Source organism: Pleurodeles waltl, chromosome 4_2 (assembly GCF_031143425.1).
Source record: "Pleurodeles waltl isolate 20211129_DDA chromosome 4_2, aPleWal1.hap1.20221129, whole genome shotgun sequence".
Taxonomy (NCBI): Eukaryota; Metazoa; Chordata; class Amphibia; order Caudata; family Salamandridae; genus Pleurodeles; species Pleurodeles waltl.
The window spans coordinates 662334811-662360227 of record NC_090443.1 but is presented as its reverse complement, the minus strand read 5'-3'; positions in this window follow the sequence as shown (position 1 = coordinate 662360227).

Here is a 25417-nt window from a genome sequence, read left to right as displayed (position 1 = left end):
CATGAACTTTCCCAGGCTGCCTTACTGAAAAGTATTGTCTGTCTGCCTCGTCCTCCCCACACTCCTCCTTTCCCCCAGGTCCTCTCTTTCTTCTTCCCCTTTATCACTCCATTCAAGGAGTACAGCCGCCAGCACTGAAACTGGCCCCTGAGGTTCCTGCCCTTCCACATTCCTCAGTCCTTGCCCCCCCACTCCACACCCATCCTGCCCTGCTGGCACCCTTGACCGTTGTGCCTATATACTTCCTGTAGGATCTACCTTGCACCAGCCCGGGCCATGTCCAGTCATCCTGTGGCTTCCAAAGAAATGCTTTGCTGCCTCTGTACCCCTGCTCCAGGCTCACTTTGACTCTCTGCTAGGGCAGTAGCTTCACCCTCCTTCTCTCCCTCCCAGCTGTGTTCACCAGTCAAAGCTATCTACTATTTTCAAGCCTAGCCATGCACTATAGCACAAATGTTAATTTACACTGACATATAACGCTAGATCAGAGCAGGTGCAAAATCAGTGCTAACATCATCAGTGCTATGAAAAGGAGCAGAAGAAACAATCCTCAAACAGTCTCATGGGAGAACGAGCTCCACTGTCCAATAACAATGACTTATTTTTTAATTTTGTGGTCCTTTACTATGTTACATGGGAAATGGAGCAGGAAACAAACCTGTCATTTTATGATTTCACCCACTCTTCCCCACTCACCACTTGAGTGGCAGAATGTGATTGCTAATTTTCAGAAGCGGGAATTGGCACAACATGTAGAAGGGAGACGTCCACATACGATGGACTGCTCCAGAATGACTCATTTTTGCTCAATCAATATATCATTCCTTTGAAGTCACCACACAGAGCTTTTTCGCTAACACTTCAAAGTGATGATGAGCAGGGTCAACTTCTAGGAATTTACAGAGGTTATTGGCCTTTTAGCAAGCAGCTGCAATAAACCTAGCCAAGTCACAATGCATGTCAAGCATGCTGCAAACAGCTTCAGAATTACCTCAGAACCATGTACACATGTGTGGTCGACCACTTCCTGCTCAATACTGTTGCGCTGGCCACACCCATTCTATTGGAGAAGATGCGAGTGCCCACTTCTCCCCAGCTGTCATCCCTCTCTGCAACAGAGACACTGCATTATGCAGGAAGTGCAAATGTTTGCAGGGTAATTTGGGTTTTCCTTTCATTTTGAAAGTCGAGAATAGCATCTGAGGAGCACATTGAAGTAATCCATTCCGCAGAAACAGTGAAGTTCAGTGTCCAGAAGCACATATTGAGCAGGGCTTGCTATCAACAAAATTTGCAGCACTGTTAAAATACATCACTCTGGTAGCAAGCATCCAGTAATAATCAAATACACATGATTATTGTTGATCACAGAACCAGGCATGACATATCAAGTCCTTTTCCTGTATTTTGGTGTGACGCTGCATACATTGTTCACAAGGAGATAGTTTAAGGGTGTTGAGTATCAAATGATTATCTATGTTTGAACAAACTCTTCTGCCACTGATATTCTCTATTATGTTTTAAGAGAGTGCAAACAAGTGGGCTATTAGTTCAGGAGGATGTGAGCTGCATCCACATAATAAGTCCCATTAATTAGTATTTTTTTAAATTAAGAACATTGTATTAGGAAAATTACTAAAATCCAATAAGGAGGAATGGAGGCATGACTATCTAAATTTTAAGGCAAGAAAGCACAAAGAAAAAATAAAATGGAAATCAGAAATTACTGTTAGCGTTTGAGTGGGACCTAGGCCCAATTTAGGAAAAGACCTCTCTTCTCCAGGCTTCTCGTATCCATGACATATAAAATTACAGGTCTTCCCCTGTTCAATTTTAAGTTTAGGTTAAACTGGGGCACGTTCTTCCCTCAAGATATCCAGCCAGGCCCAAGCCATTGTCTCTGCTCTGAAATCAGTATTTCACACCTCATTAAAGCAGCACTAGGAGGCCAGCTACAAGCAAGCAAATGCTAATTAGCCTGCAGGGTCAATATTGATAAACCAGTACGTAATAATTTTCAAACGATTTACTGCCGAAGAGGTGTATGGGATAGCAGAAACTTTCACATCACAGATCAATATGGTCAATCAACAATAACCTTTCTTGGATGAATTAAGCCATGCCCAACATAAATAGTCAATAGGTATAGATGACGATTTATAGGTTGTTCTCAGGCATACGATCTAGCCTTAGCTGCAAATGAGCATTATGTGAATGGTTTCACCAACAAGGTCAGGTGGCAGAGGTCATTAATAAGTAGAATAGGGAATATTAGCCAGTGGAATACTGCAAACACAAATGCAGAATTGATTATCTGAATGGTCAATTGTGTTGTGAGCAGCTGAAAGTTCTAACAATGGAATCAATGAATCAATCAGAGTATTTTTAAAGTGATCTACTCACCTGTGAGGGTCTCAAGGCGCTGAGGGGGGGTGAGGAGGCTGCCACTGCTCGAACAGCCATGTCTTGAGATGTCTCCTGAAGGTAAGCAGGTCCTGTGTCTGGAGCAGGTGGGTGGGAAGAGTGTTCCACGTCTTGGCAGTGAGGTGGGAGAACAATCTGCCACTGGCGGTCGTTCTTTGGATGCATGGGACGGTGGTGAGGGCAAGGTCGGCGGAACGAAGCTGTCGGATTGGGGTGTAGAAGGAGAGCTGTCTATTGAGGTGTTCTGGTGCAGTGTTGTGCAGTGCCTTGTGAGCGTGGATGACGGGGAGCCAGTGTAGGTCTGTCAGGTGGGCTGTGATGCAGCAGTGGTGGGGGATGCCCAGGATGAGGCATGCAGAGGTGTTCTTTATGCGTTGCAGTCTTTTCTGGAGCTTGGTGGTGGTTCCTGCATAGAGGGCATTGCTGTAGTCCAATTTCGTGCTTACGAGGACTTGGGTGACCATTCTTCTGGTTTCAGTGAGGATCCATTTGTAGATCTTCCGAAGCATGCAGAGGGTGTTGAAGCAGAAGGAGGAGAAGGCGTTGACTTGCTGGGTCATTGATAGTGATGAGTCCAGGATGAATCCCAGGTTGCATGCGTGGTCGATGGGTGTTGGTGCGGTTCCTAGTGTGGCAGGCCACCAGGAGTCGTCCCGTGCAGAGGGGCTGGAGCAGAAGATGAGGACCTCAGTCTTGTAAATGGAACAGACACCATGATCCCTACTTTCACCTGGAGGTTGCCCACAATTAATGGCAACACTAATGTACAATGTTTAAAAGTGCACTTGGAAATAGTCGAAAACATTGTTAAACTAGAACATTAGACTAAACTGCTGCATACCTACACCCACCAGCAATGGTGTTCTGAAATTGAGACATGACATGGTTCTGAAAAACAAGTGTATTGTAGGACACAGATTATACTTTGGCAAAAGTAAGATTTAAGTATTAAAGCTCTTTTAGAATCAATAGTGAACCTTTCCATAAAAGTACAAATAAGTTGACAACACTTGAGTCTGAGTATTCTCAAGCAAATAGTGGTGGCCCTCATGCAAGCACTGAACATGTGTTCCCTACTCCAAATAATAAGCAGTTAAAAAAAATAATTAGGACGCATGTGACCCCTCACATGCTTGTGCACTGCTGTCAATGCACCTGCTGCACCATTGAGAATGGGGTCCCTGTAGCAAAATATAACTATATTTTTGAAGGACAACCGTACTCTTCATACATAACACAGTGGCCATGTTTCTACCTGTAAACCTATGACTTTCTAATTCAACAAGCTGAAATGACTGTAGAAACAAAGCCCAGAAACAAAAAACACAATGTTGTAAAGGTATGTGCTATTTTGCTAAAGGGTTTTGTTTTTCTGCCCTGACTAGTTTGTAGTTTCTGCAAAGCAGTCCTGCTTATACCTGAAAATTGCAAAGAAAGTATTAGATTTTTGATTGTAAGTAAGGTGGGCCAGGTCAGTGAGTGTGGGGAGGGAGGGGCCAGTCAGGTAGTTAAAAATAACAAAATAATCTGTAGCTAATATGGGGGTCTTTAACCTACATGTAATGATGTATAAAAGTAATACAGACATCTTAACTGAACAGCTACTGACAAACCCAGTAGGTTTCATTTATGAAACCTATTGGCTTTGGCAAAATCTTTTAGCCATGGTTTATATGAAGCATGGCTGAAAATAATGTAAAAAAGGTATCATGACACAGCGGTGGTGCCATTTTTTGGGCACATGCTAAAATTAATGTTTGCACCTACAAAATGAGGTGAGCATTTTTTTCTTTAAACTTACCAACCCCAAACAGATTAGTATATAAAAGTTGCATGAAATGCACTTTTTGGTATTGCACTAATGTGCTTTTTTGAAACAGGGTTAATATGCCTTTTAAAAAAAATAGATAAGCCAACGGGGGAATGAGTTGGGGGGTGGGGGTGCTACTGCATAGATGCGGCCCTCAGGCGCAACCCAAACTGTACTTTTTGTCCCGTGAGAAAATGTGAGTGAGTACCCATGTTCTACAGATTCCACAAGCGGTTGACCCGCCATTGGACTACTGGGCCACAGTGAGGGTCATTCTGCCCTACTTAGAGTGGAACACCCGTCACTTTGTTCCTACCTGTGTTCAGCAGGCAATGGTTAATGGTTTCGAGATACAGTGAAAAAGCTTTCTGCGATTGGGCCATTATTATTTTTTTAAAACATCTTTATTTACATTTTAGCCATCTAACGTAGCAATAACATTAATAAATATTGATATGCTCATATACATACCAGTAAATCATTTTCAACACTATTGGTATCAATACAGAACTGTGCTTACATTTCGTTCATATACCACGTCTCATGTCTGTACAGTTTCCCCTGCACATATCGTGAAGTCCTCTTCGTGTTCTCATGGTGCAGTTTTTGGTCGCCTGTGCTTTCTGATCTTCTCACAATTTTTGCACTCGAGCAAGAACCTGGTGCCATTTGCAGAAGCCTGCCAAAGCGTCTGGGCACAAAATATATCTCAATCATCCTCTCCTACAGTCTGTCCTGTATAATTTCAGCCCACTCACTCAGATCCCATTCACCCCTTTCATTCATTCTGATTCTTTTCAGCCGCACCTCTTCTACAACGGCCATTCAGCCATATCGCTATCCCATTTCAGTACTCTGTGGCCAGTGGTAGATAGTCAGAGGATTCCCTGCAGCTTTTGGCCAAAAGCAGATCCAGGGTCTCAAATTTGTGTTGTATTTCGCATTGCTTGGGTTGAGGTATAATGCTCAGTAGACAGGGCTGTCTTGTTGTTCGAGCATACGGCATGTCACTTCTTTAAGCTGTGATACCACTTCCTCCAAGTACTCCGATAACATTCTGCACATCCCTGTCATATACAGAAACGTAGAGTCCTGCTCATCGCATTTCAGATAGGCTGAGGTCCTGTTAGGGTATATTCTCTGCAGTCTAATGGGTGTAAGATTCATGTGGCAAAGATAACTAAAGTGTGTCAATATATCTTCTGTATTATTTGCAATTTTCTGTCCTGCACACCGGTTTTTGCCCAGTCTGCATCTTCTAAGGCCTACCTGGCTTTTATTGTGATCCTTCACTGCCTAGTAATATGTGACACAAGTCTCCACCCAACTACATCGTCTAGGAGAGGGTCATTTTTTTTTTTTCAAGAAGTAAATACTCAGGCCCATATTTATGGAAAGTTAGCACTGCCTTACTGTCATTTTGTTTTATGTCAGAGTGGTGCTAACTGAACTCCATATTTATATTTTGACGCTAGGCCCGTCTATTAGAGTTAGCATCATTTTTAGGAAGTGCCAACCCAATTGCGTTGAATTGCGACAATGATATGCAAGGTGGGTGTTCCCTTCCTATAAAATGGCACCAGCCCACCAGCACCATATTTACCTCCAGATGCAAAAATGAGGCACACTAAGGAGGCGGACCAAAAGAATGACGCTAAGGCCAATTAGCATCAAGGAAAACACACATAAGGAGCATTATCTACCTCCAGGACAACATGGAAGTGCCACTGCTCCAGCTTGGCACATGCTGCAGATGTCACTGATGACAAGAGGTCCCTCCACCACCAATGCAGCAACCTCAAACACCACAATAGGCAGCACAGAAGGAGGGAGAGGATCTTATGAGTGCGTACAATTGTGCTTCCTCTTCTCCTTCTCCTGGGACTTTGCTGGACCCTACTGGCTGGTACTTGGGTGGTGGGGGTCTCCTTGGGGCATCTCCTGCCCTGCAATCACTATCTTGTGTTTGATTTTGTAAGTTTTCTTGCTTGTGAGTTGTTTTTTTATGCTAATGTGGTAAAGAATGATGCTGACCCGTTTTGTGTGAAAAATATGTGCAGCAAAATGGGCTAGCGCCACTTTTGCTGTATTAGTGACATTTTCCCTTAAGGCATGTCACAATGGTTAGCATCATTTTTTTAGCCACTAACTTTCCTTAGCACCATTGTGCATCATTTTTTATTTATGACGCACAGATGGTGATATGGAATGATGTTAGCTCGCATTAAAAAAAAAGATGCACGACTGCACTGGCTCAGTTGTGCAGCATTTTTCAAAAATATGGGCCTCAATTTGGGAGTTTGTTTCTTGACAACAAAAAAGTATTTGGAGTAGGTGCTTTAAACATGGGGCCTACTCAGCATCACACATTTCACAGCAGTGAGAGCCCTGTGAGATACGTGACAATATCTGAATATGGCAGTTGGTACTTGTTAAGAACACTCCACCTTTGTTCCCGTGGTAATAGTCTTCTCCTAACAAAGACTACTGGTTGGTCTAGGCGCTCCTCATTTAGCTGTGCTAGGACTGCCCCTATGCCATGCTCTGAAGCGTTTGTCTGCACAATAAATTCCTTGGAGTACTCAGGAGCCTTGAGCATGGTGGCCGTCCACATGGCTTCCTTCAGGGAGTCAAAGGCTTTCTGACAAGCCTCTACCCAATTCACCAACCTAGGTTGCTTTTTGTATGTGAGTTTTGTGAAGGGTGTCACCATGGTTCCATAGCCCTTGACAAATCTGCAGTATATCCAGTGAGGCCTAAGAAGGCTCTCACCTCTGTTTGGGTTCTAGGTGGTTGCTAGGCCTTGATAGTTTCAGTCTTGGCCTGGAGGGGCTGCACCTTGCCACAGCCTACTAGGTGTCCCAAGTACACCACAGAACCCTGCCCAATCTGGCACTTACTGGCCTTGATGGTCAGGCCTGCCTGTTGCAGAGCCTGAAGCACCTCCTTGAGGTGAAGCATGTGCCTCCCAGCTGTCACTGTAGACGGCAATGTCGTCCAGGTAGGCTGTGCAGAAGGCATCCTTGCCAGCGAGGACCCCATTAACCAACTGTTGGAAGGTAGCGGGGGCATTTTTCAATCCAAAAGGCATTACCCAGAATTGGTAATGGCCCTCAGGTGTGGAAAATGCCAATCTCTCTTTAGCCCCCTCAGTCAGGCGATCTGCCAGTACCATGATGTTAGATCAAAACTACTGAGGAATTTGGCAGCGCCTAGTCTGTCTACGGGCTTATCAGCCCGGGGATGGGGTGAGCATCAATCCATGTGACTGAATTGAGACCCCAGTAGTCCACGCAGAACTGAAGTTCTGGCTTGGCACGGGGGCAGCAGCCTTGGGTACCAGCACCACAAGGCTGGCCCAGGGACTACTAGACTTCTCAATATCCCAAGAATCAACATCTTGGAGACTTCCTCTTTGATGTTGGCCTTCACCTTGTCTGACAACCTGTATATTTTGTTCTTTACAGGTGAACTGTCTCCCATGTCAATATAATAGACACACAAGTGTGTGAGTCCAGGGGTGGGAGAAAACAAGGAGGAGTACTGTTCCAGTAACTAGTAGCAGCCCCCTCTCTGGTCTAGGGTAAGGGATCAGAGAGAATGACACCCTCCACTGACCCATCACCTTCCTTGGCAGCGAGGAGGTCGGGGAGAGGTTCACTCTCCTCCTCCATACCCTCATCTATCACCAGAAGCATGTTGACTTCAGACCTCTAAAAGTGAGGCTTCAGTCAGTTGACATGGAGCACCCTTAGGTGGTTCCTATGGGATTGGAGGTCCACTAGGTTAGTGGCCTCCACTTTCTACTCCTTTACTTCAAATGGGCCAGACCAGTGGTCCTGGAGAGCTCTAGGCTCTACTGGCTTCATTACCTACACTTTGTCTCCAGGTTGAAACTCTACCAGGGTGGCCTTCTGGTCGTACCAGCGTTTCATTACTTTTGGTCAATTTCCAGAAATAGTGCATCTGGTTGTGGAGGGCCAGCATGTAGCTGACCACATCCTGAAGGGGTGCCTTTGAAGCTTCCCCAACTCCTCCTTGACAATGCATAATTGTCAGCTGACAGGGTACCCACAGAGAAGCTCAAAGGGACTGAAACCTGCTCCGTTCTGGGGTACTTCTCTGTAAGCAAAGAGAAGGCATGTTAAGAGGACGTCCCGCTTACGCCTCAGGGCCTCAGGAAGGCCTGTGATCATGTCTTTCAAGGTCTTGTTGAATCTCTCCACAAGATCATTAGATTGCGGGTGATATGGTGTGATGAACTTGTGGGTTACACCACACGTATCCCACATAGACTTCATGTATGCAGACATGAAGTTAGTGTCTCTATCAGACACTATCGCCTTTGGGAATCCCACACGGGTTAATATCCCCATTAGAGTTCTGGTCACCACCGGTGCAGTTACGGTCCTCAGAGGGATGGCCTCTGGGTAACGGGTGGCATGGTCCACCAACACCAGGATGAACCTGTTGCCTAGGGCAGTTTTGGGGTCCAATGGACCAACAATGTCGATGCCCACCCTTTCAAAGGGGGTACCAATGATAGGAAGGAAGGAAGGTGGGCCTTAACCCTTTTCCCTGTTTTACCACTGGCCTGGCAGGTAGGACAGGACCTACAGAACATTTCTGAGTTTGTGCTCATTCTGGGCCAACAGAAGTGGGTGACAAGCCTGGAAAAGGTCTTGTCTTGCTCCAAATGTCCTGCTAGGGGAATGTAGTGAGCCAGTCCCAGTAGGAAGGTCCGGTAACACTGGGAGACCACCAGTGCATGCGCTGCCCAATGGCCGGAACCTTAGGCTCACTGTAGAGGAGATCATTCTCTCAGTATATGTGGTGATTGCCAGAGGCTTCACCTGCTGCCTGGGCTGTGGCTTGCTTTCTCATGCCCTCTAGAGTGCCACATTCTTTCTGCGCCTTGCAGAATTCCTCTCTGGTGGGCCCACCCTCAACTTGCCAGCCAGCAAGTTCAGGTAGGTCACCTAGGGAGGCAATTTCTTCCCCAGTTGGCTCGGGGGCCTCCTCCTCAGGAACCCCGTCAACCACTGCGGGAACTTCTGGGACCGGTTTCCCACACCCCTTGCCTCTCCTCTTGGCAGTTGTCTGGGCTGTTGTTCCAGGCTCCAGACACTCTTGACTTCCCTCCTGGGCAGCCATGGACTGTGTGGTCATGCAGACTCACTCAGGCAATCCTAACATCTCCAAGTGAAACCGTAGCTCTACCTCCTTCCAGGTAGTGTGTTCAGGGTTGTTGCCTAACAGACAATCTATAGGCATGGCAGGACTCACAGCTACTTTTAGAGTACCAGAGACCCCCCCCCCCACCCACTCAAAGGGAACCAGAGCTACTGGTAGGTGACTCTCACGATTGTCGGTGACTATAACTTGGTGGAATGTATTTGGGAGGACCTGCTCTCCTGACACCAGCTGACCCTTGACAGTAGTCATGCTGGCTCTTGTGTCACGTAGAGCCTCCACCCGTGCCCATTGATGGTGACCCACTGCCTATACGTGGAAGTATTGGCAGGTATGTGGGTTTTTGTTACCATCTTTGCATCCCCCAGGGACACTAGGGTTGCCTCTGTCTGCTCCCCAAAACTGTCTGGGACCATCTCTTCCCCGAGCACTACGCTAGATAACCCAGGTGTCCGCCCTCCTTTGGGGGGTCTGTGCCCTCTTGGGACACTTGGAGGTGCCCTCAGAGTGTTCATACTTATTGTACTCTGCACATTGGGGTACAAACCTCCCTGTCTTATGGTCAGTAAAACCTATCCTTTTGGAATCAGACCAGGACTGGTTACCACTACTCCCTTGGGAACTATTCTGGGGGCCTTTTGAGAACTCCTTGTTTTTAAGTTTTTCTCCCCCCTCTTTCCTCTGATGGGAACCCTGACCACCTTTGTGGGTGTCCCCCCCCCCAGATACCTTTCTGGACACTCTGGTGTTAGTCCAGAGGTCCGTCTCCTCAGCAAGCTTCCTGGGATCAGTCAGATTACCTCTACTAGGTGCTGGCACAACTCTGTAAAACAAATACTGAGCATATGGTCTCTCAGAATCAAATTATACAATCCTGTGTAATCATCTACTTTGCAGCCCTGCAGCCTTCCATTCAGTGCCTTACTGGAAAAGTCAAAGAAATCTACCCATGTTTGTGTGGACTGTTTGGTGCAGTCCCTGAAACTCTGACAGTATTTCTCAGGGGTCAGCCCAAACGTAGCAAGTAAAATGGCTTCCATAAGTGGGTATGGGATTTGATCCTTTGGGTCCAATGAGAGAATTGTGTCCCTTCCCAGTGCTGGCACATAACTCCACATAGCTGTACCCCACTGTCCCTCAGGAACCTCATGCACCCTTATTACAACTTCATAAGCAGCTAGCTATTTATGTATGTCATCTCCCACCACAAAACTGGGCACCACATTTTTGGGTATACAAACCTTCTTTTCTCCAGCAGGTCCTGCCTGTATGCTGCCACCATTACTGTTGGATTCAGACTGCTTTGCCTTAAGATCCAGCTCCTTGAGACTCAGTTCATGAGCCAACAAACGTTTATTTTCAGCCAAGGCTCTATCAGCTGCTTGCGCTTCTATCTCTGCTCTCCTTCCCTCCTGTTGAGCCTCAATTTTCAGTCTTGCCATTTGCAATTGGAACTCCCTCTCCTCTCTCCTTTCCTCTGTGGTCAGGCCTTGAACAGAGACACTGCTCCCTGGTCTGGAAGGGGGCACAATTGCAGTGGTAACTTCATCCAATGATGGCATAAAATCCTCTGAGGGGCCGCCTTCTGGGTCCTCATCCTCAGCATCATCCTCTAAATGGGTTTCTGCCCAGAACCAAAGCGACACTTGAAAGTCCTCCTTTCTGGAGGCCCTTTGGGTGGGTACACTCATCTCCTTGCAGAACCCTTTTAGTTGTTTGACAGTGTATGTCTCAAACAGGGCCAGGTCAAAATCTCCTGCTTGAGACCCAGCCTGAGACATGTTGAGTGAGGATTTAAGTTTAGAAAATTGTCGGAAAAAAAATAATTTGCAAAAAGAGATAACAATCAAGTTGACTTTCAACTGTGGATAGGTAGTGAAATACTTAGCTACTGTTTGTCACTGCACAAATACAAGTCCTATCCTCACCGCTGATCACCAATGTTAGAAATGGGGTCTTTAGTTGGCAGTCAGGTTACCACCTGTCAAAGCAAGGACCCTCACTCTAGTCAGGGTAAGTCACACACAATCCAAATTGTCCTGTGCCCACCATCTGGTAGCTTGGCACTGAGCAGTCAGGCTTAACTTAGAAGTTAAAGTATTTCTGCAACAAACCATACAATACCACAATATAACACCACAAAAATACACCACACAGTGTTTAGAAAAATATATCATATTTATCTGGATAAATGCAGGTCAAAATGATTAAAGATGAAATAAGCAAATGTAGGGATATCACTAAAAGTGACATCAAGTGTCTTTAAAATTAAAGTATTACTGTAAAAGCAATAAAAAGTTCTCCTAGAAACAACAAGTGTCTCTTGCAGGTCAAAGTACCTGGTTTGCGTTGAAAAATCCTCGTAGGGGACTGCAGAGGAGGAGATGCGGGGATAACAGTGAGTGTGTGTCAGTTTCGCACCTTGCACATGGACTTGCGTCGTTATTTTCCACACAGGGAAGACGTTGCGTTGATTTCTGGCGTGCAGACTTGGATCCTCTTCGGGTTGTGGGGTTTTCAGACACCCCGGGGACGATACGTGTAATCCTCGGCTTGCGGAGCGAAGTCACAGGGGCTGCGTCAATTCCGGTCGGGGATCCTTGGAATTTTCTTCACCACAGCAGACTCTGCGTTGATTCCTCTCAGGAAGTCGGGGCGCCATTCTGAGTCGGCTTGTGTTGATCCAGTAGGGCTGTGCGTTAAAGCTCCAGTCGCATCGCTGCCGCTGCGTTGATCTTCTGTCACGAAGTCAGGCTGTGTCGTTCCGGACTCGGCGTGCAGTGAATTTTTCACTGCGAGCAGGCTGTGCATCGTTCATGGCAGGCAGTGCATTAAATTTTCACCACACGGGGATTTCAGCTGCAGGAGAGAAGTCTTTTTGGTCCTGAGACTTCAGGGAACAAGAGGCAAGCTTTATCCAAACCCTTGCCTCTTATGCAGCAAATCAAGAGAGCAGCAAGACAGCAGGGCAACAGCAAGGCAGGAGTCCTCTTCAGAAAGCGTGAGTACTTTAGGCAGCCAGGCAGTTCTTTGTGTCAGGGTGCAGGTTCTGGTTCAGGTATCATCTCCAGGAAGTGTCTGACTTGGTAGGGCAAAGCCCCTGTTTTTATACCCAAATGTGCCTCTGAAGTGGGGAAGACTTCAAAGAGTGGCTTAGAAGTGCACCAGGTCCCCTTTCAGTTCAATCCTGTCTGCCAGGGTCCCAGCAGGGGGTGTGGCAGTCCTTTGTGTGAGAGCAGGGCCTCCACCTTCCCAGCCAGGGAAGACCCACTCAAAATGCAGTTGTATGCAAGTGAGGATGAGCATCCTGTGTTTGGGGTGTGTCTGAGTGAATGCACAAGGAGCTGTCAACTAAACCTAGCCAGACGTGGCTTGTAAGGCACAGAAATATTTAAGTGCAGAGAAATGCTCACTTTCTAAAAGTGGCATTTCTAAAATAGTGATTTTACATCCAACTTCACCAGTCAGCAGGATTTTGTATTACCATTCAGGCCATACTAAATATGACCTTCCTACTCCTTTCAGATCAGCAGCTACCATTCAAAATATGTATGAGGGCAGCCCCAATGTTAGCCTATGAAGGGAGCAGGCCTCACAGTAGTATAAAAATGAATTTAGGAGTTTTACACTGCCAGGACATGTAAACTACCCAGGTACATATCCTGCCTTTTACCCACACAGCACCCTGCTCTAAGGGTTACTTAGGGCACACCTTAATGGTGACTTATATGTAGAAAAAGGGGAGTTTTAGGCTTGACAAGTACTTTTAAATGCCAAGTCGAATTGGCAGTGAAACTGCACACACAGGCCTTGCAATGGCAGGCCTGAGACAAGGTTAAGGGGCTACTGAAGTGGGTGGCACAATCAGTGCTGCAGGCCCACTAGTAGCTTTTAATCTACAGGCCCTGGGCACATATAGTGCACACTGCTAGGGACTTATAAGTAAATTAGATAGCCCAATTGGGGCCCATATTTATACTTTTTGACGCAAAACTGCGCTAACGCAGTTTTGCGCCCAAAAAATTTGCGCCGGCTAACGCCATTCTGAAGCGCCATGCGGGCGCCGTATTTATTGAATGGCGTTAGCCGACCGGCGCTGCCTGGTGTGCGTGAAAAAAAAACGCGTACACTAGGCAGCGCCGGCGTAGGGAAAAATGGCGTTTGGGCGTCCAAAAATGGGGCAAGTCAGGCTGAGGCAAAAAAATCGTCTTAACCCGATTTGCGCCATTTTTTTGGGCGCCCAGACGCCATGAACATGACTCCTGTCTTAGCAAAGACAGGAGTCATGCCCCCTTGCCCAATGGCCATTCCCAGGGGACTTCTGTCCCCTGGGCATGGTCATTGGGCATAGTGGCATGTAGGGGGGCACAAATCAGGCCCCCCTATGCCACAAATTTTTTTTACAAAAAATACTTACCACAACTTACCTTTTCTTCCCTGGGATGGGTCCCTCCATCCTTGGGTGTCCTCCTGGGGTGGGCAAGGGTGGCAGGGGGTGTCCCTGGGGGCTTGGGAGGGCACCTCTGGGCTCATTCTGAGCCCACAGGTCCCTTAACGCCTGCCCTGACCCAGGCGCTAAAATCCGGCGCAAATGCGGGTTTTTTAGTCCCGCCCACTCCCGGGTGTCATTTTTGCCCGGGAGTATAAATACGACGCATATGCATCGCAGTCATTTTTTAAGACGGGAACGCCTACCTTGCATATCATTAACGCAAGGAAGGTGTTCACGCAAAAAAAGACGCTAACTCCATGAACTTTGGCGCTAGACGCGACTAACGCCAAAGTATAAATATGGAGTTAGTTTTGCGTTGAATTTGCGTCGAACAAAACAACGCAAATTCGGCGCAAACGGAGTATAAATATGCCCCTGGGTGTGATCCAATGTTACCATGTTTAAAGGGAGAGAGCATATGCACTTTAGCACTGGTTTGCAGTGGTAAAGTGTGCAGAGTCTAAAAACCATCTCAGAAGTGGAGGGAGGTAGGCAAAATGTTAGGGGTGACCACCCTATGGCTGTCAGGTTTAACAGTCCTTGCCTGGTTGGCAGAGGTCATGAGCTCAAAACACTTGGGGGATGGTGGGGTGCCTGCCAAGTACTAAATACTAAAAAAACATATGCAAAAGCAATGTCCAGCAGATTCACCAGTGGTTGGATTGGTGAATGGAGGCTAGAGGTGAGGTAAGGGCATGCCTCACCCAACTGAAAACGTCTTTTAAAAAAGGGTGATTTATAATTGTTGTACATTTTTGCCAATGCCGGGTATGAGTTCTGAATACCAGATAGCCCTTAGTTTGCTTAGGTAGGACCCACTGGAACTTACTTTAAGAACCGTCAATTCTTTTCCTCAAAAGGCTTAGATCCAGAGCAAGAGAGAGAAACACATGAGGGGGAAAGAACACATAAGAGAAAGATGGTGAGAAAGGGAGTAAGCAAGGATGAAAAATAACTTTCTTGAGTCATGAAAAGAGGCAGGGTCCCATAGTGGATTAAAGAGGCATGAGGTGCAATCAAGACTAGACATCCTTGGTATTTGGCACCCTGTTCATTTATGACACTGCTGCATTCTTCTGAACAAAAACTTTGGCCCTCAAAACTTACTTTTTTGCTAATTAAACACTGATAGCAGGACATATTTTCATCACTAGACAGAGCAAGAGAGAGACAGAAGAAGGAAGGCCAATATAGGAAAACTGTGAGAAGAGGTGACAGCAGAATGAAAATGAACATTGTAGGAAATGTGCCTTTTCTGCATGGTCACACTAGATTTCTTCAACTTTTTCTGGACTCTAGTTTTCCTGGCTTTAGAACTCTGTGCACTTTAACCTTGAAAATGTGCCTATGTTCTTCCTTTTCATGTGGTGAAATTGGCATAACCGTAATTGGCATATTTAACTTACCTGTAAGTCCCTAGTATAAAGTACAAAGTGTAACCATGGCCTGCAAGTTAAATGTCATAAGTAGACTGCAGCACCCATTGCGCCACCAACCACAATGGCAGTGCAAATATAACTGCAGGTCTACCATTCATTGCCTCGCTGTTGCAGTTCTATACCACAAATATGACCTGTCAAAATAACCCCTTTTGAAATGTCAGCAACCTACTTTTAAATATTTATGTCTCCCCTCTGAAGGCTTTATTACCCAGAAGGTAGAGTGCATGGTATTTAAAAGTAAGACTTGTAGGAATGTAATGTAATACATGTCCTTACAATGAAAAGGCCCCAAAAGCTAGATTCACTGTAGCAAGGCAGGCTGTTGAATAGGAAAATACTGTGTCGCATTATTACATTTAATAATGCTAATTGTGTTTAGGAAACATCTGGAAAAAAAATCAATGGGGAAGCTAATTGTTTTGGAAAAGGAAGTTGTACTTTGAGAAAGTTACTTTTTCCTTGCCTAAAGCTTTAGTAGGCCCAATTGTGTTTGCTCTTCTGCCAACCAGTAACTAGCATTTCAATAGGTGTGAAACGGTGTCAAATGCCCCCAAGAAGCAAACAATAGTCTATCATGAATAGCCACAGATGACTCCTCTGAACCTGACTGAACATGCAGGGTGGGGCTCTGACCATCCTTTTTGACATTACAGTGACAAATCGTGGTTGAATGTCAAATCCTGCTTGGCAGGTCTTCTGAGGTTTTACATATGACACTTGGGGTACACTTCAAATATACCTCTTCTGAACAGGCAAATATTATCTGACACCTCAACAAGTATCTTTCTTTTACCCCCTCCCCAATCCAGCAGTCTCCAATAACCATGGACCTCTTCTTGACATTGCAGTCTCAAATCTTGCAGGAGTGTCAAATCCTGTCCGACAGGTCTGCTGGCATCTTACATATAACATTTAGGGTGCAATTTAAGGGGTGAGTACAGGATTCCAAAATAATTCTTGGGCATCCACTGTCTGATTGCTGGAAACCCAGCTTTATTATAACAGACCTCAGTCTCTGGGATTCCTGTGGGTATAATGAATGTAACAAACTGGAATTTAGTGCTGTATTTGGGAGGGCACTGAGATTACCACAGAATACTCCCCCCAGACACCCAGCTAGACCTGGCATCCTTGGCATGGTTTCCCCTAACTTTTTGTCTTCAGACCTCCTGTTTTGCTGACATCATTTTTGCTGGTGTTAGGATTCTGCACACTTTACCACTGCTAACCAGTGTCTAAGTGCTTGTGTCCCTACCCTAAAACATGATTAGACTGGTATATCCCCAAATGGCATATTTAATCTACCTATAGGTCCCTAGTAAAGTTCAGTACGTGTGCCCAGGGCTTTTGGATTACATGCCACTAGACGTTTAAACATGACTCTGGCATGCCTTTGCAGAGCCTGTGTGTGCAGTCTTGAACTGCCATGTTGACCTGGAAAAAAAATTATTATACCAGGCCCAAACCTTCCCTTTTTAATGCATTTAAGTCCCCCCTAAGGTGGGCCCTAGTCATCCCCAAGGGCAGGGTACAATGTATTTACAAAGTTGAACATGTAATTTTCAGTTTTACATGTCCTGGTAGTGAAAAAATCTTAAATTAATTTTTCACTACTGCATGGCCTATCTGTCCCAGAAGATAACATTGAAGTTGCCTTATAACATTTTATAAGTATAACTTCCAATTGGGAACAATGTACTTTCCAAATTAGGTCTTTCTATAATCTTTATTTAAAATCACAGTTTATGGTGGAGTCAGATTTTAAATTGCTATTCTGAAAATGCCACCTATAGAAAGTTGGCATTTTTTTACTTTAGCCATTTGGTACCTGCTGCCTGACCCTGTTCACATGTCTTGCATGGGGTGACAGCTGAGCTTTGTATATTCCTCCCTCCTAGATAGCCACACACAATAGGACCTTCGGGGTGACTTGAGGGGCCTTGATGGGCCATATTCTGCAGGATGGGAGGGAAGAGCTGGGCACAGCCTCACCTGCACCTGAATAGGCTGTGTCCTGTCCACAAACAAATGGCTGTATTCCTACTGTAGTGAGTCTAGAGCCAGGGCAGAAAGGACAGGGACTCCGTGAACTTAAAATGCATGTCTTGGAAGTGTCCCTCACTTGAAAGGAGCAACTGGGTATAAGTACTGGACCTCTGACACCAACACTTCAGCACAGTTCTGGACCTGTGGATACTCTACCAAAAAGGAGGACAGCTGTTCTGCTGAAGGACTACCAATCTGCTGAACTGCAACTCAGCTGAACTCCTGCTTTGCCATGTTGACCTATTGCCTGCTGCCCTCTTGCCTAGGAGTGGGAAGGAATGGACCTGCATCTCTCTGACCCAGAACCCAGAGTGATTTCAAGGGCTAGTTGGCCCACCTCCTGCTCTGAAGTCTCAGGGACACAAAATACCTTCAACCACCCTGTTCCTGCACCTGGACTCTGCCATCTCTGAGTCTACCCTGCCAAGTGGTGCCACCCTAGTACCCTAGTCCCTGGCCCTCAGAAATGGGCCTAGTATGCTTGCTCCAGTAAAACTGATCCATTCTCTGCTGTGGGAGAAGAACCCCCGCATTGCTGCTGCTGCATGGAGCCGAACCGGTGTATCACTGCTACTGCGTGAATTGGAGCCGATGCAACAGACTCACATCGCTGCATCTTGCAGCCAGCACTTCACCATTAGAACCGCCGCTACAGGACACTTTCCCCAATCCAAGCTCCTTGCATTCATCGTGGATGGCAGCCTCAACAATAGTGCTACAGGATTGCAGCCTCAGGGATCATCAGAACTGATGCATTAATTCAACAGCGGCCTTTGAATCACAATCCCCACCTACAGGATTCTCATTGTCAACAAATCAGGATCTCTCTTTGCCAGCCTTGCCCCATCTTGGAACCAATGAATCACCTCTGCTGCCCAACACATCTTCGTTTTGGGCCCATGCAGTGCTTCGTAACCAGGATTTAAGAAACTTTGGTTCAATGAGGCTGATTAGGTCCCTTCTGCTGGCCTGGGCTCTATCGCAGACAGCCTGAATGTTTGATTTTGCCCCTATTCGGCACAAGCAGACATCCCTGGTTGGCACTTCTTGCTTCTAAGTGCTGCTTTACTTTTTAGATTTTTGTTGTTTTGGTCTTGTTTTATTTATTAAATTAAGTTCCAACTCACTAACCTGGTGTGGGATCCTTTTTGTGTGGTGTTTTCACTGTTTTACTGTGTGAATGTTGCACAAACAATTTACACATTGCCTTCAAGTTATCTGTGACTGCCCTGTGCTAAGCTACCAGAGGGTGAGCACAGGCTAATTTTGGGTTTGCCTGTGTCATACCCTGATGAGAATTGTGTTTGCTGCTTGACCAGGGCTCCACCTCAGTCAACCAACGTTGCAGTTCTTGAAGCTATTTGTATTTTAAAATGTATATGTTCATATCTCTTGTTCCCCTTATTGAAGTTTTGTAATTTTGGGGTAATTTAGTTTATTAAATGTTACTCCGCTTTTGTAGTTCAGTTTGGGATTTTTATTGTTCTGCATATCAACTTTATTACTGTTTTAGTACTGCATTAATATTTCACACATTGCCCTAAGTTAACATTGGGCCACATTACGACCCTGGGGACCTTGAGACCTCCAGGGTCACAGTGGTGATCAGACTGCCAAAGTGGCGGTCCGGCAGCCACATTAGGACGATGGCGGTGGCTCTACGGTCCGGCTGCCAGCATCCCCAGATCACGGCTTTTTGTCGATCTGGCATTGTTGGCGATCCTAATCCACCAGGGCAGCGCAGCAAGCAGCGCTGCCCTGAGGATTACGAGTCCTTTCTCCGCAGGCATTTACATAGCGGTAGCCATGTAAAGACTGGCGGAGTTGGGGTGCAGGGTGCCCCAGGAGGGCCACTGCAATGTCCATGCACTTGGCATCAGCAGTGCAGGTGCCTCTCTGGCCAGCCCCGTCACTATCTATTTTCACTGTCTACAGCATTGCCACCAGCTCTATTATGAGCTGCGTCAATGTTATAGGCCGTTTCCTAACTCTGTTTCTGACCGCTGACCCAGGGGGAAACTCTTAATGGGCCTGCGGGAAATGGACTGCACTGTCGATAACCTGACTGCGTGAGTTTGGCAGACAGCCTTTTCCATCCACCAAACTCCTAATGACCCCCAATGGATGCTCGGTGCCATAGCTGCTAGAGGTTTGACCTCAGGCTAATTTTGTGACTTTAAGAGTTCAATCGGTCTGGGGTTGCAATCATTCCTTGAGGTGGTTACTCGTCTACCCCAATCAAAAATCTCATTTTTTACAAATGTGCAAAAGGGAGATAAAATGAAGGAATTGCAATGGTGTAGAAAATAGATGCATAAGGTGGAATCATGACTACGGAGCCATGGACTCATTTAGGGGTCGCCTGGCTTGCACTTTGGGACACCTGGCTCTGCCTTTGTGCCTCTGGCTTCAGACGTAGCAAATACAGTGACAGTAGCACAGTGTCAGCTGATCCTTATGGATGTCAGTTGGGGCTCCAGTCTGTTTGTTTTCTGTTAATTTCTTGTACCCTAATAGTAAATAATACAATATTATTCACTACTAGGAAAATAAAAATTGTGTCCAATTAGCTGGGAATAGGCCCTTCCATGGCAGATTGGGTAAGTAAAAATGCTTTCAAATGTATGTTGTGTGTATGCTTGCGGGTGATTGTGTGTTTCTGTGAGAGAGTGTGTTTGTGTACGTGTGAATGAGTGTATATGTGTAAGGATGTGTGTGTGAGTGAAAATGGAGGCCCAAGGGCGCGTGATGTCACTTCCGCTACCCCTGGTATTTTAGTGAATTGACGTCCGTGTAGGTAGATCTGAAATTTGGCAACTCTGGCATTAGGCAGCTCAGGGCCAGAGCTTCCAACAAAAGTTTGCACTCCAGTACTCATTTATTTATTTAAAATAAACATTGAAAAAAATATCTTGAAAAGTAATCACACATTTGAGGGGAAGCCTGAACTACAGCAACTGTGATGAATAGTGGAGAATAGAGCTGTAAGCCTTTTAATATTCTGAAACACTCTACCTCGGTCAACGTGGCCTCAGCTTAAAAGCGATTTCAAACAACCTGTTGATATATGTATATGCCACCACTTCAGACCTGACGGTGATGTAAGACGATTTCTTATGGTTACGAAATGAAATGTTCCTCATTTACTATCGCACAAGTTGATTGCTTTGCACATTCCCTTCTTAACACCGGCCAAGAAGCAGATAATGTTCCCATGGCTATGTTTTATTCACTGTCCTGTATTTTTATGTCTCTCAGCCTCTTGTGCACTGATTTGGCACAGGACAGCATCATTAAATGTTAAGAACAGCTCAAGTGCCCCCGCCAGTGCCTCTGAAGTACGTTTCTGTAGAATCTCATCTCAGGAAGACACTACAGATTCTCCCGAGTACCCTTCAGTCTAAGCACTGAGCTCGTACATAAAAGGAAATGTAGGAATTGTACATCTATAATTTCCAGGGAAGGTAACAGAAAGATTCTGGGAAAAGCACAGCATGAGCAATGCTCTGTGTGTAATGCAGTTTCTTACAATGCAATTTATCTACATAACATTCCTTTTCTGCTCTAATTTCTTCAGATTTGTGTTGTGGCATTGAAGTTTGACAGTGGCAACGAGGTCAGGAGTATTTGAACTTTTTAACTTGTGAGCAGGGCTTGATTTTGGCACCGAATTACACCTTATAATATATTTCTCATAGCTGGCAATGCTACTTTATTCTTTTTTTTTTATCAACAAATTGAAATATTGTCAAAACATTTTCTTGCTGAAAAAATAAAATATCAGTGACACAAATCCGTTTATATCATACTTCTAATACTACTGACAGGTTCAAATACCACCAGCTCAAAATTCTGAAAGTGTTTCGCTCCTTGAGTGTTGGATGCAAACCTATAATATACTCTGAGATATTTGCTTCTTTCTGACTGTCAAAAGCTGAAACATAATGCAGTGACTATTTTCAGAATTAGACGTTTTGGTATGAGGTTTGTGATTATTTCCAAAACAATTTGCATGATGATTGTAAAACTAGTTGCCTTTTCGCAGCAAGCGCCAAAACAGTGGGACATTTATAGGGTAAATTCTATTCTCTCCACTAACAGGGATTGGCACTGAGAATGGAATTTAGCAGGTTAAACCTTTTTAATATGAAAGCTTACGAAAACTGCGGGATTCCAGAGGGCTTCGACCCAGTAACCATCAATTACTCATGTAATTCCCAAATTTGTGGGTGAAATGTTGCAGTACGAAGTATTTATTGCACTCGGTAAATGCTGTATCTTGCGGTATCAGTATTTTCTTGGTGCAGTAACTACTATTTCTTTTACTGGTCCAGTCATACTCATTTCAAATGTATTACGGCCTAATGCCCTACGAACACATCTATTAATTGCATTTATTATTACTTGTGAAATTGTTGATGAGGTCATTTGTGGCACTTGCATTTTAATTAGAAAACAAAATCTATCACTTCATCTTTTTTTACATGTTTCTAAGAATATGACAGAGAATCTCAAAAATCATGTTTTTGAGCATATTTCTGTCATGGCAATTTATGCTCTTCCACTGGATTACAGTTAAGCAGCCACGTGATCAGATCTCAATTTTTACGAGCAAACATTTATCTTGGGGCCCCCGGGTGTAGAAGTGGATCCCATAAGAAAGTCTCAGACTTCAGGATTGATGCTGCTGCCTCACTGTATCTTCGTTGTTATTGATTGTCCTAACACTAGAGCTAGAACCTAACATTTCTACAAATCATGGGTACTGATGACACATGCTACTGCTGGGACTCAGAGAGCCCACTATAAATAGGTCAACATAGCACCAAAAGAATCACGGTAGTCACAATACTCAGGCGACTATCATTTACAAAAGGATATCTTTGAAATAAATGTTGTAACCAAGATGATAATTCATTAAAGACCAACTGCGCAGCAAGACCTGTGCTTCACAAGAAGAAATATCCTTTAATTTGTACAACTACCTGTGGCACAGTCTTAGTCTACACTATTAGACAATGCATGTTTCCCATGATGTCACTCATTATGACCCCGTTGAAGAGGCTGCGTTCAACCTTGACATAGTATAGAGGTCACGTGGTTCTTGTTGGCATACGTCTGCTCGTCAACATCAACAGAGGTTCTGCTCTTGAGGGCCTTCTACTGACTCAGATACGGATGGCGACATACTTCAGGGAACAGGTAAGGTCATCTACTACAGACTCAAAAAGACCATAAATGAATGGGCATGGGCATGAGGCAGGTAAATTATATTGCACAAGTGAGGTATATGCAGTACCATTGTCGGTATGGGAGATAGCTGGTGTCTTAACAAGGAACTTTACTGGCTGCTTTGTGGCTGCTTTCACCGCCGACTAGGCTGAGCTATGCAGGACATTGTGGAAAGCCGAACCACTTTGGTGTAATTGTGAGGTTATGCTATGGAAATGTTAACGCGTCCCTTTATGATAATTTATTACACATCAGGACTCATTTCAGGCCAATGAATCTTTTGACCGAGTTGAGAGACACCTTAGGATGAGATAGCTAATCAATATGTCAATCAATACATCGATAATGTCATCAATATTTATCACAACAATATATTTTACTTTAGTCAAAGTCATCAATTTAATTCAAGACACTACCATGACCTTGCAGTCTTGAATAACCACACCAGTTTAGTAGAATTTTATGAAGTTTTATTCTCTATTGATTACAATTCTAAAAACAGATGCGTTAATCTCAAAACCAAGAAACATAATAGCATAGTCACGATATGGCAACTTTGATAAGATTTCATTAAGGCGAGAATCTCAAACATTAGAACATAACACGGCGTGAACATAGATCAATTAGCAGAGTGTCAATAACGCGTCAGTTCAACAAAGCATAGTTTTGGTCGTTTGTTTATTTGCGTCAGTTTAGTGAACACCTGTCCTAACCACTGATTAGCATTAGCATGTTGGGCTTCATGCAAAACAATTTAGAACACCAATTTGGAAAACATCTAACTATGGTCCCTGTCAAAAGTAAGCAGTTGGTACCTAGAAAGGAAAAGCAAACAGACAAATCACAAATGCATTGTCATAGTTACCTTCCAAAGTTTAGGTCAGCGCACAGGTTCAGTCTTCGTCTTCAGGACATCAGTCAAATCACCATCAGTCAAAACTCAGCTTCAGGGCAGAATGGGCACTTCCCTCATAAGGAGGTAAAGTGTAAAATGGGCGAATATAAGGACGAGGATGGTTTTAAGTAAACCAATAAGTCACCAAACAGAGAGACAAAGTTTCTGGATAAAATCAATAGCATTCCCTAACCCACTTAAATGGCTCCCTGTGTCATGGGTTTTTATCGTTTTCCGTTGTACATTCCCCTAAAAAAAATTGGTCGTTGGTTATACCCCACTATCTTTATCCAATGGAAAAACAAATTATGTTCACCCCATATTATTTTACAGACACTTCATTGGTCCACATGATTTACGTCTTCAAAGGTGGCACGTCCCGTATGATTTCATCCTTCTGTAATTCTTTGCACATCTTTTAGTCAGTAGCTCCACTGTCTTCACCGGTTTGAATGACCTTGTACATTACATTAATCTACACTTTTGCATTTTGTCAAATATCACTCTACAAGCAATGAAGAATTCTTGAGAACGGATCTACTATGGTTGCATTCAGCTTCTAGGTTGAAGAAAACAAGGGGTCATGTCCTTTTGCGAGTCAGCACACTGCAAGATAGGAAAAATACTTTTAATATGAGAGCCAAGCAGTTAAGCTTCGGCTCATGATAACTTAAGGCCTACAAGGATTTCAGCATAGATTCAATAACACAATGATTAATGATTAGTATATAACTTATTCAATATACATAAACATTTTATTCATCATTATTAGTCTATGTATACATTGGTGGCCACTCCCAGTGGTCACATTTCAAGTGCACGTTTAAGCAAAAGTTTACTATTACAGTTTCTATGCGGCATTATCACACATTAATTCATAAACATTTCATGTTAATATAGATTATATAAGCCAAGCTCTCTCAGTCCCTCCTCTGATGACGTTCATCACCACACAAACCTTTCCCTTTAACCTTTCACTTTTAATTTTTCACCTTGCGCATAATGCGCATTTCAACATCTTGTTCTTTGTGTGAACTTTCCCAAGTTTTGTTAAACATTTTCTCCCTTTCACTTTCTTCATTCTTTTTATTTCTCTTTGTCCAATTTCGTCTGATTTTGTCATTAATTTTGCATGCTCCCCATAATCCTAATAGACAGGCCAGAACAATTAATAGACCCCCTAATATTTTTGCAAGCACCCCATTCCAAATATTGCTAAACCAGCTCCCTACTCTGGCAATTCCTTTTCCTAATTGCTCCCACACTCCAGGTTCCTTCAAATCCTTCAGATCTGTACTATCTTTAGTTAGGTTAGTAAGCATACCTCTAATCTTTTTACTATTATCTGGTATATATGAGCAACAATGATGCTCGTTGAGCATCTTGCAGACTCCGCCGCTCTTTGCTAGAAGAATGTCTAAAGCAAGCCGATTTTGAAGAGTCATAGCTCTTTCCGCAGCAAGTTCAGTATCCATCAGGAGTATAGCCCCTGTAAAATTTGTCAGCATGTTATCCACAATAGTAGACAACTTTCGAATCTTTATGGAGTTTAGAATAACCCCTACTGAAGGAATTATGGTTCCAAATATGTCACCAACGACAGCAGCTGCTGTCTCTCGTTTTTTTGTCTAGCATGTTGTTATTCAGACGTTTTAGGTATTTGCTTTAAGTCATCAATCTGGTAAATCTTTGGGAAAACTATCCCCAAATAACATGTCCCATACCATCCCTTAGGGAGACGGTAATAAGCATTAAGTCCACAGATATAATAGATCCCAGGGATCGCTGGATCCTGTCCATTTAACATGAATGTTCATTTACTCTGAAACAAAAACACACGCCTGCATTCACTCGTTCCCACAAATAAGGTGTCATGTTCAGAT